Consider the following 15,491-nt stretch of genomic DNA (forward strand, 5'->3'; position numbering starts at 1 on the left):
AATGAATGGGTGCAGCTACACATTTTCTATGAAGGCCTTTCTTACGAATCAAAGAAAGCAGTAGACCACTCATCCAGGGGATCTCTGAACAAGAAGAAGACCATTGAGGAGGTCATAGATGTCATTGAAACTATAGCAGAGAATGACTACTTCTATGCCTCCGAAAGAGGGAACACTAGAGGAGTGATGGAGCTAAACAATGTAGATGCTCTGCTGGCCCAAAACAAGCTCATTACCAAGCAATTAGCTGACCTCACCAAGAAGATGGGGAGAAACCAAGTAGCAACAATCACCACCTCATCAACAACCCAAGAGGGAGTGAATACAGAGGCAGAGAGTGAGCAGGAGCAAGCCAACTACATGGGAATTCACCTAGACAAAATCATGACCCATACTCCAAGACCTACAACCCTGGTTGGAGGAATCACCCAAATTTTGGGTGGGGGAATCAACAAGATCAAAACCAAGATCAGAGACGTCACAACCCCAACAACAATGCAGCTCACCAAAAATTCACACAGAGAACATATCAACACCACCATAACAACACCTCTCCACATCCATATCAAAACTAAAATAATACTTCTCATCCTTCTACCTCTAATCCCAATCCACCATCATCTGATGACAGACTCTCAAAGATTGAAAACTTACTTGAAGGCATATGCCAAGAGATCCAAGACAGTAAAGCATTCCGAGAGGAAGTGCAGTCCAATATGCAGAATCAAGATGCTGCCATCAAGAAACTTGAGACACAAATTGGCTACCTATTCAAGCAGATTTCTAGCCACAACCTTTGCAGTGATACTGACTCACACAAAAGGGAGGAGTGTCAAGCTATCACCCTTAGGAGTGGGAAGAAACTGAAGGAATTCTCCCAGAAACCACAAGAAGAGGGCTCAAATGAAAAGGGATAAAAGCAAGATGGAGCTCAAGCTTCCACTTCGAGTTTGCAAAAAGAAGAAGGGATACCGAAGCTGGACGTCCCAAGAGTTCTATACCCTCAACAATTGAAGAAAAAGGGGGATGACAACCAGTTTTTGAGATTTTTGGAAATCTTCAAGAAACTACAAATCAACATACCCTTTGCTGAAGCAATAGAACAAATGCCACTCTACGCCAAGTTTTTAAAGGAGCTAATGACTAAGAAGAGAAGTTGGAAGAACAACGAGACTGTGATACTAACCGAAGAATGTAGTGCTATCATTCAGCACAAACTGCCCCAGAAATTGAAGGATCCCGGGAGTTTTCAGATCCCTTGTATTATAGGGGAAATCACGGTAGAGAAGGCTCTTTGTGACTTAGGAGCCAGCATCAATTTAATGTCAGTAGCTATGATGAGGAAGATGAAGATCGAGGAAGCTAAACCAACAAAAATGGCCTTACAACTGGCAGACCGATCGTTCAAATTCCCTCATGGCGTAGTAGAGGATTTGCTGGTGAAAGTGGGAGACTTCATATTCCCGGCAGATTTTGTAGTGCTGGACATGCAGGAGGAAGCCAAGACCTCCATCTTCCTGGGAAGGCCGTTCTTGGCCACTGCTGGAGCTGTCATTGATGTCCAAAAAGGTGATCTCACCCTGAGAGTGCACAATGAAAAGATGACATTCAATGTGTTCAAGGCCATAAGTTACCCACCAGAACAATTGGGGGAATGTATGAGGTTGGACTCACTTGAAGAGGAAGTGCAGGAGAGTTTTGAAGAAGAAGAGCCTGAAAGGTTAATAGAGGAGGAGTCTACATCGAGTGAAGAGGTTGCAACAACAGAGATTCACATACAAGGTGCACTAGAGGAAGAGAATGAAAAGATAGAGGCACCCAAACTTGAGCTCAAAGCACTGCCACCCACTCTCAAATATGCATACTTAGGAAAGAATGAAAGCTACCCGGTCATCATAAACTCATCCCTCAGTCAAGATCAAGAGGATGAATTACTGCAAGTATTACGGAAGCATAAGGATGCCATTGGATGGACCCTTGCGGACTTGAAGGGAATCAGTTTAGCCATATGCATGCATAAGATACTGTTGGAAGATGATGCCAAACCATCCATTCAATCTCAAAGAAGGCTGAACCCAATCATGAAGGAAGTGGTACAGAAAAAGGTTATGAAGCTATGGCAGGGAGGAGTAATCTACCCGATCTCAGACAGCCCCTGGGTCAGCCCCGTGCATGTCGTGCCCAAAAAGGGAGGAATCACTGTAGTTCCCAATGAGAAGAACGAACTAATTCCTACAAAGACCGTCACAGGATGGCAGATGTCCATAGACTATCGGAAACTCAATGAGGCTACACGAAAGGACCATTTCCCCCTCCTATTTATGGATCAGATGTTGGAAAGACTCGCAGGACACGCATATTACTGTTTTCTTGATGGTTATTCAGGATATAACCAAATAGTGGTTGATCCCAGAGACCAAGAGAAAACTTCATTTACTTGTCCATATGGAGTGTTTGCCTACAGGCGCATGCCATTTGGGCTATATAATGCACCTGCGACTTTCCAATGCTGCATGCTTTCTATCTTCTCAGATATGATAGAGAAATTCATTGAAGTTTGTATGGATGATTTCTCGGTATTCGGAGATTCCTTTACTAGCTGCCTGAGTCACCTTGCCTTAGTATTGAAAAGGTGCCAAGAGACTAATCTAGTCTTGAACTGGGAGAAATGTCACTTTATGGTGACAGGAGGAATAGTCATTGGCCATAAGGTTTCTAACCAAGGCATTGAAGTGGACAGGGCTAAAGTGGAACTTATTAAAAAACTTCCTCCACCCAGTGATGTCAAGGCAATTAGAAGTTTTTTAGGGCATGCTGGCTTTTACAGAAGGTTTATTAAAGATTTTTCAAAAATAGCTAAGCCCTTGAGCAATCTCCTTATATTAGATACACCATTTATCTTCGATGAAACATGTATGTTAGCATTCGAGCATTTGAAAGAAAGATTGTCATCTGCCCCTATCATTTCCCCACCTGATTGGAACTTACCCTTTGAATTGATGTGTGATGCATCTGATTTTGCAGTTGGGGCAGTGTTAGGGCAGAGGAAAGATAACTTAGTCCATGTGATATACTATGCTAGCAAAGTCCTCAATGATGCTCAAAGAAATTATACCACTACTGAAAAGGAGTTGCTAGCCATAGTTTTTGCATTTGACAAGTTCAGGTCATACCTCATTGGTGCTAAAGTGATTGTTTTCACAGATCACACAGCACTTAAATATTTATTTGCCAAACAAGAATCAAAACCAAGATTAATAAGATGGATCTTATTGTTGCAGAAATTCAATATTGAAATCAGAGACAAGAAAGGAGTGGAGAACAAGGTAGCAGATCACCTATCCAGAATCCCTCAGGATGAAGGTGTAACACATGATACAAGTGTAAATGAGCTCTTCCCTGATGAGCAGTTGATGGCAGTTCACAAAGCACCATGGTTTGCAGACATTGCCAATTTCAAGGCAACTGGGGCTATACCTCCAGGGATCAATAAACATCAAAAAAAGAAGTTCATAAATGATGCAAAGTACTTTGTCTGGGATGAGCCATATCTCTTCAAGAAGTGTTCAGATGGAATCCTTAGAAGATGTGTTTCGGAAGAAGAATGACGAGAGGTCCTATGGAATTGCCACGGCTCTTCCTATGGAGGACATTTCGGAGGGGACAGAATTGCAGCCAAAGTGTTACAAAGCGAATTTTTTTGGCCCACCCTTTTCAAAGATGCCAAAGAACTAGCAAAGAACTGCAATGAGTGTCAAAGAGTTGGAAACTTGCCCAAGAGAAATGAGATGCCACAAAATTTCATCTTAGAACTAGAACTGTTTGATGTGTGGGGAATCGATTTCATGGGACCATTCCCAACTTCATATTCAAACAAGTACATCTTGGTGGCAGTGGATTACGTTTCCAAGTGGGTGGAGGCTATTGCAACTCCAACGAATGATAACAAGGTGGTCATGAACTTCCTTAGGAAGAATATCTTTAGCCGATTTGGAGTTCCACGAGCACTCATCAGTGATGGAGGGAGCCATTTTTGTAACAGACCACTAGAAGCTCTTCTACGATACGGGGTAAAACACAAGGTGGCCACTCCTTACCATCCCCAAACAAGCAGGCAAACTGAGATATCCAACAGAGAGCTAAAAAGGATTCTGGAAAAGACTGTGGGTGCATCAAGAAAGGATTGGTCGAAGAAGCTGGATGATGCTCTTTGGGCATACAGGACAGCATTCAAAACTCCACTTGGAATGTCCCCATATCAAATGGTGTATGGGAAAGCTTGTCATTTACCACTGGAGCTGGAACACAAAGCTCTCTGGGCTCTCAAGATACTAAATTTTGACAGCATTGCTGCTGGTGCAAAGAGGATCCTGCAGCTGCAAGAGATGGAGGAATTTAGATCTCAAGCCTATGAAAATGCCAAGATTTATAAAGAAAAGGCGAAGAGAAGACATGACCTGCATCTGGCACCAAGAAGTTTCAAAAAAGGGCAGCAAGTACTCCTTTACAACTTCAAATTGAGACTGTTCCCTGGAAAACTCAAGTCAAGGTGGTCAGGACCCTTCCTTGTCACAAAGGTCTCGCCATATGGGCACATAGAAATCATGGATAAAAGTTCGGAGAGGACTTTCACTGTGAACAGACAAAGGCTCAAACACTACCTGGGCAACATGGGGGAAAACCCCAAAGTGAAGTATCATCTCAAGTAATGGAGGAATCGTCGAGCTAGCGACGCTAAAAGAGCGCTTTGTTGGGAGGCAACCCAACCTGAGGTAGTTTCTTTTTCATCATCATTTCAATAAAAATCACAAGTTGTTTCCCCTGTATTGCTAGGAGCTAAGTTTGGTGTTCCACACCAAAAGAAATCCAAGAGTGAAAGTGTAGCTTTAAGTTTGGTGTTCCACCAAAGATATGAGTTATAATCACACTACACTCCAATGACAGATTGCTAGCTCCAAACAATCAGGGGAACCACTTAGCAGTAGTTTAATATGAAGTTAATGGTTGTTTTGTTAATAACAACATATGAGGCTCTCTGCAAGTAAGCAATCTGTTGTACTAGGCAAAAGAACTAAGTTTGGTGTTCACACACCAAATTAAGTTCAGAAATTCGCAAGCATACATGCAAGTTAACTATGTCTCAAGTGCTTTGGAAACAAGCAACTTCCAATAACTTTGCAAGAACCTTCTGAAGAAATGGTGCACCATCATCCAAGGAAGTGAAGGAGCAAAAATTATGGAGGAGAACAACAAGGAGATAGCAAGAAAACATCACCCGAAGGTTGTGTTGTTACTTAATTCCATATACTTAAAATGCTAAAACTTGGAAGTCCAAAAGAACTTGATTTTATAATTACTCATTAATTTAGACAATTAGAGTTTAATGTCGCTTATTTGCTCTTGTCAAATGTGTGCTGTCTAGATGTCACTGAATCCTTACTATGCTTACTTGTACGCTTGTCCTTTTTAAATCAAATAAAAAGAGAATGTTTTATCAAAGACCAGAGTGGAGTTCATACTATGGAGTAAGTTCCTGAGTTTGTGGCGTGGTCATAAGTTAGCTAAGTTGGTTCAACCACAAGGTGGGAAGACAACTATCTATCATGAATCATATGCTTGAACACACCCCATGAGACTAGCTAAATAACAAGATCCTAATAAGAAAAAGGGAAAGAACAATCAAAGAAGAATAAAAGAAAAATAGCAAGAAAAGAGGCTAGGCACCAAGGGTTTGAGTCTTGAGGGATGTGTCTGTGGTGTTCCTGTACCAAGGATCTGCTTGGATTACTAAGCTCTCAAGGATGCTTTATCACCTGGTAACTTGGGTTAACTAACCCGGGATTATCAGCTGAAAGTCCACTATCAAGAGCAATCTTTGCTACAGAACATTTAGTAACCCAAAGAGGTGCTGGACACCAAGACCTCAAGGAAAGAAAATAAACAAACCATGTGCCTGTGGTGTGTATGTATGGGGGAGAGACTTGAGGAAGTAAGTCCTTAGGGGTGCTTCAATACCTAGCACCTTGAACCAACTAGTTCGGGAGTGTTGGCTGAAAGCTTATTCTAAAGAGTTGTCCCCTTACAGAGCACTTAGCCTAAGAACATAAATAAGCCCTGAAATGACAACAAAAGGATCAATGAATAAAAGTCTCATGGGATGCAATCAAGTGAGTATTCTAGAACATGATAAAGGTCTGAAAGCCAGTGAAAGAATGAACCTAAGTTGCTATGCATGAAACCACCATAAAACCAGGAACATGACTTCCACAAGAATGACTCATTTCTCTTGGCATTCCATTCATTATTCTCTTGTTCCAGTACTTGCTTAGGGACAAGCAAGCTTTAAGTTTGGTGTTGTGATGCCAGGGCATTTTGGCCAGTTTCACTGACCTTTTCTTTACTGTTTTTAAGGTAGTTTCATGCATTTTCTTAGAAAATAAGCTAGTTTTGAGTAGATATTCACTTACATCTTGATTCAAGCATACATTGTGCACTTTACATGATTTCATGAGAATTTTGCATGAATTATATGACAAATTGGATGATGCATGACTCATGACTTGGACTAGAACTTTGATGCACTTTGTTGCTTGATTTCAGGACAAAGGAAGCAAAGAAGAAACACGTTAGCAGTCACGTTAGTCCCACTAACGTGACCTCTAACGTGGAATGGGTGCTAACTTGCAAAGCTAATGAGAAAGGTAATCGCCAATAACGCCCTCGAAGCTATCATAAGCCCACGTTAAGAGTCACGTTAACTAAGTTAACGTGAACTCTAACGTGGAAGAAAACAACAAGGCCAACGTTAGTGACACTCTCCTTTGTCACTAATGTTGGACCAAGCTCATAATTGGCCATGTTAGTTGCCACGTTAACTTAGTTAACGTGGACTCTAACGTTAAGAAGCAAAAGAGAAGCCAACGTTAGTGACATTCACCTTTGTCACTAACGTTGGCCAAGCCTCCATAAGCCACGTTAACTCCCACGTTAACTTAGTTAACGTGGAAGCTAACGTGGAGAGAGCAATTGATAGCCAACGTTAGTGACACTTACCTTTGTCACTAACGTTGGGGTGAACCACCAAGAGCCACCATGAGCAACGTTAACTCCCACGTTAACTTAGTTAACGTGGAAGCTAACGTGGATAAAGAGATGATGAGCCAACGTTAGTGACACTCACCTTTGTCACTAACGTTGGGGATGGCTAGCATTACTACGTTAGAAGCCATGTTAACCTAGTTAACGTGGACTCTAACGTGGGAAAGGGGCACATTGGAACGTTAGTGACAAAGGTAAGTGTCACTAACGTTCTCGAAGAATTGGCAATGCTACGTTAGAAGCCACGTTAACCTAGTTAACGTGGACTCTAACGTGGGAAAGGGGCACATTGGAACTTTAGTGACAAAGATAAGTGTCACTAACGTTCTCGAAGAATTGGCAATGCTACGTTAGAAACCACGTTATTGGGAAAGGTAAGTCCCAATAACGTGTGCGAAGGACCAAGAGGCAACGTTAGTGGTCACGTTAGTGCCACTAACGTTGAAGTCAACGTGATCATATTTGGGTTAGGAACGTTGGTGAAAAAGGTGATTGTCACTAACGTTCTCGAACCCACACTTTTACTTAACGTTGACACCACTAACGTCCTGAGTCAAAGTCCCTGCCTACTTCACCTTTTCTCTTTGCAAGCAAAGCTAAGCCCAATGAAAAGGATAACTACTTCAAACTTAAGATTTAGAGACCCATACCCAAGACTTGAGCCAACTAGAAGATGAGAACAGTAGTATATATAGGAGTAGCTTTGAATTAGTTAGGGAGTTAGAAACTTTAGGGAGCCTTTGGCATAGAACTACTCTTTGTATTTTACTTTCTCTGCACTTCTAGTTTTACTTTCATCATGTATTCTCCATCTTGGTTTTCATTTTCCAGAGCAATGAACAACTAAACCCCTTTCATTGGGTTAGGGAGCTCTGTTGTAATTTGATGGATCAATATTAGTTTTCATTCTCCTTTTTCTATCTTTTCTCTTGATTTTACTAGAAAGCTTTCAATCTTCATCCAATTGGGTAGTTATCTTGGAAAAGAAGCTATTCATACTTGGATCTCTTCTGAACCTTGAAAGAGGAATGAAGAGATCATGCTAGAAATGCTTTCTCATGATGGACCAAATTGGGTTTGGATGGATATGTGACTATAATCCTACCAAAACTTGATTTGAGAAATGCATGTGGTATAATCAGTGACCATACTTCATCTCTTCTCATTAGCAATTGACCAAGGAATTGGCTATTGATCAAGATTTGAGAGATTGAATTACCAAGAAATTGGAATTCGATCACTCAAGATTGCCAAGGAGATCAATGACTACATTGATTGAGGAAGAGATGAAAATGAACTTGATCCGGAGAATGCAACATCTCCTGAGCCCAATGAACTCCCCATTTCTGATCTTACCCATTCTCTTTAATTTCTGTCATTTACTTTTATGAGCAATTACCCCATTCCCGTTTAAGATTCTGCAATTTACTTTCAGCCATTTACATTCAGCTCTTTATTTCTAGCATTTACTGTTTCTGCTATTTACTTTCCCACCATTTAATTTTCTGCAAATCTCAAATCAAATTTTGGTTCGCTCAACTAGAACATTCCTCTAATTAAAGTTGCTTGATCAATCAATCTCTGTGGGATTTGACCTCACTCTATTGTGAGTTTTTACTTGACGACAAATTCGGTACACTTGCCGAAGAAAATTTGTTGAGAGACAAGTTTTGTGCGTATCAAGTTTATGGCGCCATTGCCGGGGATTGATTTTGAATCAACAATGATTAAATTGGAGGATAACTAGATTGAGCATTTTTCTTTTGTTTGATTTAAATTTCTGTTGAGTTAATTCGCTTTCAGTTTTAGTTAATTTCTTCCCTTCCCCCTACTTTTTCATTTATTTTTTTAGTTATTTACAATTCAGTTCACTAACCCACTAACTGTTTGATATATTGCATCACTCACACTAACAGTAATTCTAACAGAATATTTTCTGCATCTATTTTTCTTGCTTGTACCTTGTTGGTTGTATGATAGGGAGGAGAAGCGAGGCTTCAACTTCCTTTGATTCTGAACCTGAGAGGACCTTCCTTAGATTAAGGAGGGAAGCAAGAGGAAAAAGAGTAGTAGGTGATGAGGAAGAGGAAGAATACTTTGAACTAGACATGGAGGAGAATATGGAGAACATTCATGAAGAAGAGGCTCACAACCATGGCAGAGAAGGTCTAGCAAATCATGCTGGGCAAGAGAGAAGAGTTCTAGGCTCCTACATCAACCCAAACCCAGGAAACTGTGGGAGTAGCATTCAAAAGCCAACCATACATGCCAACAACTTTGAACTAAAACCACAGCTCATCACCCTTGTTCAGAACAACTGTTCATTCGGAGGAGGCGTCCAAGAAGACCCCAATCAACATCTAACCACCTTCCTGAGGATATGTGATACTGTGAAGTCTAATGGTGTTCATCCTGACACCTATAGACTACTTTTGTTCTCTTTCTCACTCAAGGATAAGGCATCTAAATGGCTGGAATCCTTCCCTAAGGAGAGTTTGACAACCTGGGAAGATGTGGTGAACAAATTTTTAGCCAGATTCTATCCTCCTCAAAGAATCAACAGGCTGAGAGCTGAGGTTCAAACTTTCAGGCAACAGGATGGTGAGACTCTATATGAAGCATGGGAGAGGTTTAAGGACCTAACAAGGAGGTGTCCACCAGATATGTTCAATGAATGGGTGCAGCTACACATTTTCTATGAAGGCCTTTCTTACGAATCAAAGAAAGCAGTAGACCACTCATCCAGGGGATCTCTGAACAAGAAGAAGACCATTGAGGAGGTCATAGATGTCATTGAAACTGTAGCAGAGAATGACTACTTCTATGCCTCCGAAAGAGGGAACACTAGAGGAGTGATGGAGCTAAACAATGTAGATGCTCTGCTGGCCCAAAACAAGCTCATTACCAAGCAATTAGCTGACCTCACCAAGAAGATGGGGAGAAACCAAGTAGCAACAATCACCACCTCATCAACAACCCAAGAGGGAGTGAATACAGAGGCAGAGAGTGAGCAGGAGCAAGCCAACTACATGGGAATTCACCTAGACAAAATCATGACCCATACTCCAAGACCTACAACCCTGGTTGGAGGAATCACCCAAATTTTGGGTGGGGGAATCAACAAGATCAAAGCCAAGATCAGAGACGTCACAACCCCAACAACAATGCAGCTCACCAAAAATTCACACAGAGAACATATCAACACCACCATAACAACACCTCTCCACATCCATATCAAAACTAAAATAATACTTCTCATCCTTCTACCTCTAATCCCAATCCACCATCATCTGATGACAGACTCTCAAGGATTGAAAACTTACTTGAAGGCATATGCCAAGAGATCCAAGACAGTAAAGCATTCCGAGAGGAAATGCAGTCCAATATGCAGAATCAAGATGCTGCCATCAAGAAACTTGAGACACAAATTGGCTACCTATTCAAGCAGATTTCCAGCCACAACCTTTGCAGTGATACTGACTCACACAAAAGGGAGGAGTGTCAAGCTATCACCCTTAGGAGTGGGAAGAAACTGAAGGAATTCTCCCAGAAACCACAAGAAGAGGGCTCAAATGAAAAGGGATAAAAGCAAGATGGAGCTCAAGCTTCCACTTCGAGTTTGCAAAAAGAAGAAGGGATACCGAAGCTGGACGTCCCAAGAGTTCTATACCCTCAACAATTGAAGAAAAAGGGGGATGACAACCAGTTTTTGAGATTTTTGGAAATCTTCAAGAAACTACAAATCAACATACCCTTTGCTGAAGCAATAGAACAAATGCCACTCTACGCCAAGTTTTTAAAGGAGCTAATGACTAAGAAGAGAAGTTGGAAGAACAACGAGACTGTGATACTAACCGAAGAATGTAGTGCTATCATTCAGCACAAACTGCCCCAGAAATTGAAGGATCCCGGGAGTTTTCAGATCCCTTGTATTATAGGGGAAATCACGGTAGAGAAGGCTCTTTGTGACTTAGGAGCCAGCATCAATTTAATGTCAGTAGCTATGATGAGGAAGATGAAGATCGAGGAAGCTAAACCAACAAAAATGGCCTTACAACTGGCAGACCGATCGTTCAAATTCCCTCATGGCGTAGTAGAGGATTTACTGGTGAAAGTGGGAGACTTCATATTCCCGGCAGATTTTGTAGTGCTGGACATGCAGGAGGAAGCCAAGACCTCCATCTTCCTGGGAAGGCCGTTCTTGGCCACTGCTGGAGCTGTCATTGATGTCCAAAAAGGTGATCTCACCCTGAGAGTGCACAATGAAAAGATGACATTCAATGTGTTCAAGGCCATAAGTTACCCACCAGAACAATTGGGGGAATGTATGAGGTTGGACTCACTTGAAGAGGAAGTGCAGGAGAGTTTTGAAGAAGAAGAGCCTAAAAGGTTAATAGAGGAGGAGTCTACATCGAGTGAAGAGGTTGCAACAACAGAGATTCGCATACAAGGTGCACTAGAGGAAGAGAATGAAAAGATAGAGGCACCCAAACTTGAGCTCAAAGCACTGCCACCCACTCTCAAATATGCATACTTAGGAAAGAATGAAAGCTACCCGGTCATCATAAACTCATCCCTCAGTCAAGATCAAGAGGATGAATTACTGCAAGTATTACGGAAGCATAAGGATGCCATTGGATGGACCCTTGCGGACTTGAAGGGAATCAGTTTAGCCATATGCATGCATAAGATACTGTTGGAAGATGATGCCAAACCATCCATTCAATCTCAAAGAAGGCTGAACCCAATCATGAAGGAAGTGGTACAGAAAAAGGTTATGAAGCTATGGCAGGGAGGAGTAATCTACCCGATCTCAGACAGCCCCTGGGTCAGCCCCGTGCATGTCGTGCCCAAAAAGGGAGGAATCACTGTAGTTCCCAATGAGAAGAACGAACTAATTCCTACAAAGACCGTCACAGGATGGCAGATGTCCATAGACTATCGGAAACTCAATGAGGCTACACGAAAGGACCATTTCCCCCTCCTATTTATGGATCAGATGTTGGAAAGACTCGCAGGACACGCATATTACTGTTTTCTTGATGGTTATTCAGGATATAACCAAATAGTGGTTGATCCCAGAGACCAAGAGAAAACTTCATTTACTTGTCCATATGGAGTGTTTGCCTACAGGCGCATGCCATTTGGGCTATATAATGCACCTGCGACTTTCCAATGCTGCATGCTTTCTATCTTCTCAGATATGATAGAGAAATTCATTGAAGTTTGTATGGATGATTTCTCGGTATTCGGAGATTCCTTTACTAGCTGCCTGAGTCACCTTGCCTTAGTATTGAAAAGGTGCCAAGAGACTAATCTAGTCTTGAACTGGGAGAAATGTCACTTTATGGTGACAGGAGGAATAGTCATTGGCCATAAGGTTTCTAACCAAGGCATTGAAGTGGACAGGGCTAAAGTGGAACTTATTAAAAAACTTCCTCCACCCAGTGATGTCAAGGCAATTAGAAGTTTTTTAGGGCATGCTGGCTTTTACAGAAGGTTTATTAAAGATTTTTCAAAAATAGCTAAGCCCTTGAGCAATCTCCTTATATTAGATACACCATTTATCTTCGATGAAACATGTATGTTAGCATTCGAGCATTTGAAAGAAAGATTGTCATCTGCCCCTATCATTTCCCCACCTGATTGGAACTTACCCTTTGAATTGATGTGTGATGCATCTGATTTTGCAGTTGGGGCAGTGTTAGGGCAGAGGAAAGATAACTTAGTCCATGTGATATACTATGCTAGCAAAGTCCTCAATGATGCTCAAAGAAATTATACCACTACTGAAAAGGAGTTGCTAGCCATAGTTTTTGCATTTGACAAGTTCAGGTCATACCTCATTGGTGCTAAAGTGATTGTTTTCACAGATCACACAGCACTTAAATATTTATTTGCCAAACAAGAATCAAAACCAAGATTAATAAGATGGATCTTATTGTTGCAGAAATTCAATATTGAAATCAGAGACAAGAAAGGAGTGGAGAACAAGGTAGCAGATCACCTATCCAGAATCCCTCAGGATGAAGGTGTAACACATGATACAAGTGTAAATGAGCTCTTCCCTGATGAGCAGTTGATGGCAGTTCACAAAGCACCATGGTTTGCAGACATTGCCAATTTCAAGGCAACTGGGGCTATACCTCCAGGGATCAATAAACATCAAAAAAAGAAGTTCATAAATGATGCAAAGTACTTTGTCTGGGATGAGCCATATCTCTTCAAGAAGTGTTCAGATGGAATCCTTAGAAGATGTGTTTCGGAAGAAGAATGACGAGAGGTCCTATGGAATTGCCACGGCTCTTCCTATGGAGGACATTTCGGAGGGGACAGAATTGCAGCCAAAGTGTTACAAAGCGAATTTTTTTGGCCCACCCTTTTCAAAGATGCCAAAGAACTAGCAAAGAACTGCAATGAGTGTCAAAGAGTTGGAAACTTGCCCAAGAGAAATGAGATGCCACAAAATTTCATCTTAGAACTAGAACTGTTTGATGTGTGGGGAATCGATTTCATGGGACCATTCCCAACTTCATATTCAAACAAGTACATCTTGGTGGCAGTGGATTACGTTTCCAAGTGGGTGGAGGCTATTGCAACTCCAACGAATGATAACAAGGTGGTCATGAACTTCCTTAGGAAGAATATCTTTAGCCGATTTGGAGTTCCACGAGCACTCATCAGTGATGGAGGGAGCCATTTTTGTAACAGACCACTAGAAGCTCTTCTACGATACGGGGTAAAACACAAGGTGGCCACTCCTTACCATCCCCAAACAAGCAGGCAAACTGAGATATCCAACAGAGAGCTAAAAAGGATTCTGGAAAAGACTGTGGGTGCATCAAGAAAGGATTCGTCGAAGAAGCTGGATGATGCTCTTTGGGCATACAGGACAGCATTCAAAACTCCACTTGGAATGTCCCCATATCAAATGGTGTATGGGAAAGCTTGTCATTTACCACTGGAGCTGGAACACAAAGCTCTCTGGGCTCTCAAGATACTAAATTTTGACAGCATTGCTGCTGGTGCAAAGAGGATCCTGCAGCTGCAAGAGATGGAGGAATTTAGATCTCAAGCCTATGAAAATGCCAAGATTTATAAAGAAAAGGCGAAGAGAAGACATGACCTGCATCTGGCACCAAGAAGTTTCAAAAAAGGGCAGCAAGTACTCCTTTACAACTTCAAATTGAGACTGTTCCCTGGAAAACTCAAGTCAAGGTGGTCAGGACCCTTCCTTGTCACAAAGGTCTCGCCATATGGGCACATAGAAATCATGGATAAAAGTTCGGAGAGGACTTTCACTGTGAACAGACAAAGGCTCAAACACTACCTGGGCAACATGGGGGAAAACCCCAAAGTGAAGTATCATCTCAAGTAATGGAGGAATCGTCGAGCTAGCGACGCTAAAAGAGCGCTTTGTTGGGAGGCAACCCAACCTGAGGTAGTTTCTTTTTCATCATCATTTCAATAAAAATCACAAGTTGTTTCCCCTGTATTGCTAGGAGCTAAGTTTGGTGTTCCACACCAAAAGAAATCCAAGAGTGAAAGTGTAGCTTTAAGTTTGGTGTTCCACCAAAGATATGAGTTATAATCACACTACACTCCAATGACAGATTGCTAGCTCCAAACAATCAGGGGAACCACTTAGCAGTAGTTTAATATGAAGTTAATGGTTGTTTTGTTAATAACAACATATGAGGCTCTCTGCAAGTAAGCAATCTGTTGTACTAGGCAAAAGAACTAAGTTTGGTGTTCACACACCAAATTAAGTTCAGAAATTCGCAAGCATACATGCAAGTTAACTATGTCTCAAGTGCTTTGGAAACAAGCAACTTCCAATAACTTTGCAAGAACCTTCTGAAGAAATGGTGCACCATCATCCAAGGAAGTGAAGGAGCAAAAATTATGGAGGAGAACAACAAGGAGATAGCAAGAAAACATCACCCGAAGGTTGTGTTGTTACTTAATTCCATATACTTAAAATGCTAAAACTTGGAAGTCCAAAAGAACTTGATTTTATAATTACTCATTAATTTAGACAATTAGAGTTTAATGTCGCTTATTTGCTCTTGTCAAATGTGTGCTGTCTAGATGTCACTGAATCCTTACTATGCTTACTTGTACGCTTGTCCTTTTTAAATCAAATAAAAAGAGAATGTTTTATCAAAGACCAGAGTGGAGTTCATACTATGGAGTAAGTTCCTGAGTTTGTGGCGTGGTCATAAGTTAGCTAAGTTGGTTCAACCACAAGGTGGGAAGACAACTATCTATCATGAATCATATGCTTGAACACACCCCATGAGACTAGCTAAATAACAAGATCCTAATAAGAAAAAGGGAAAGAACAATCAAAGAAGAATAAAAGAAAAATAGCAAGAAAAGAGGCTAGGCAC

General features: G+C 41.4%; 1 non-coding gene across 1 annotated transcript; it reads right to left on the minus strand.

Annotated features, from left to right (window-relative positions):
- Positions 1 to 9,659: 9,659 nt before the first annotated feature.
- LOC148553716 (small nucleolar RNA R71) lies at positions 9,660 to 9,766 on the minus strand. Its single transcript, XR_015893470.1, has one exon. It is a non-coding gene; the product is annotated as a small nucleolar RNA R71 (small nucleolar RNA).
- Between the last annotated feature and the right edge of the window lie 5,725 nt (positions 9,767 to 15,491).

The sequence above is a fragment of the Arachis ipaensis genome, chromosome B7 (genome assembly GCF_059453495.1).
Source record: "Arachis ipaensis isolate K30076 ecotype BB chromosome B7, ASM5945349v1, whole genome shotgun sequence".
Taxonomy (NCBI): Eukaryota; Viridiplantae; Streptophyta; class Magnoliopsida; order Fabales; family Fabaceae; genus Arachis; species Arachis ipaensis.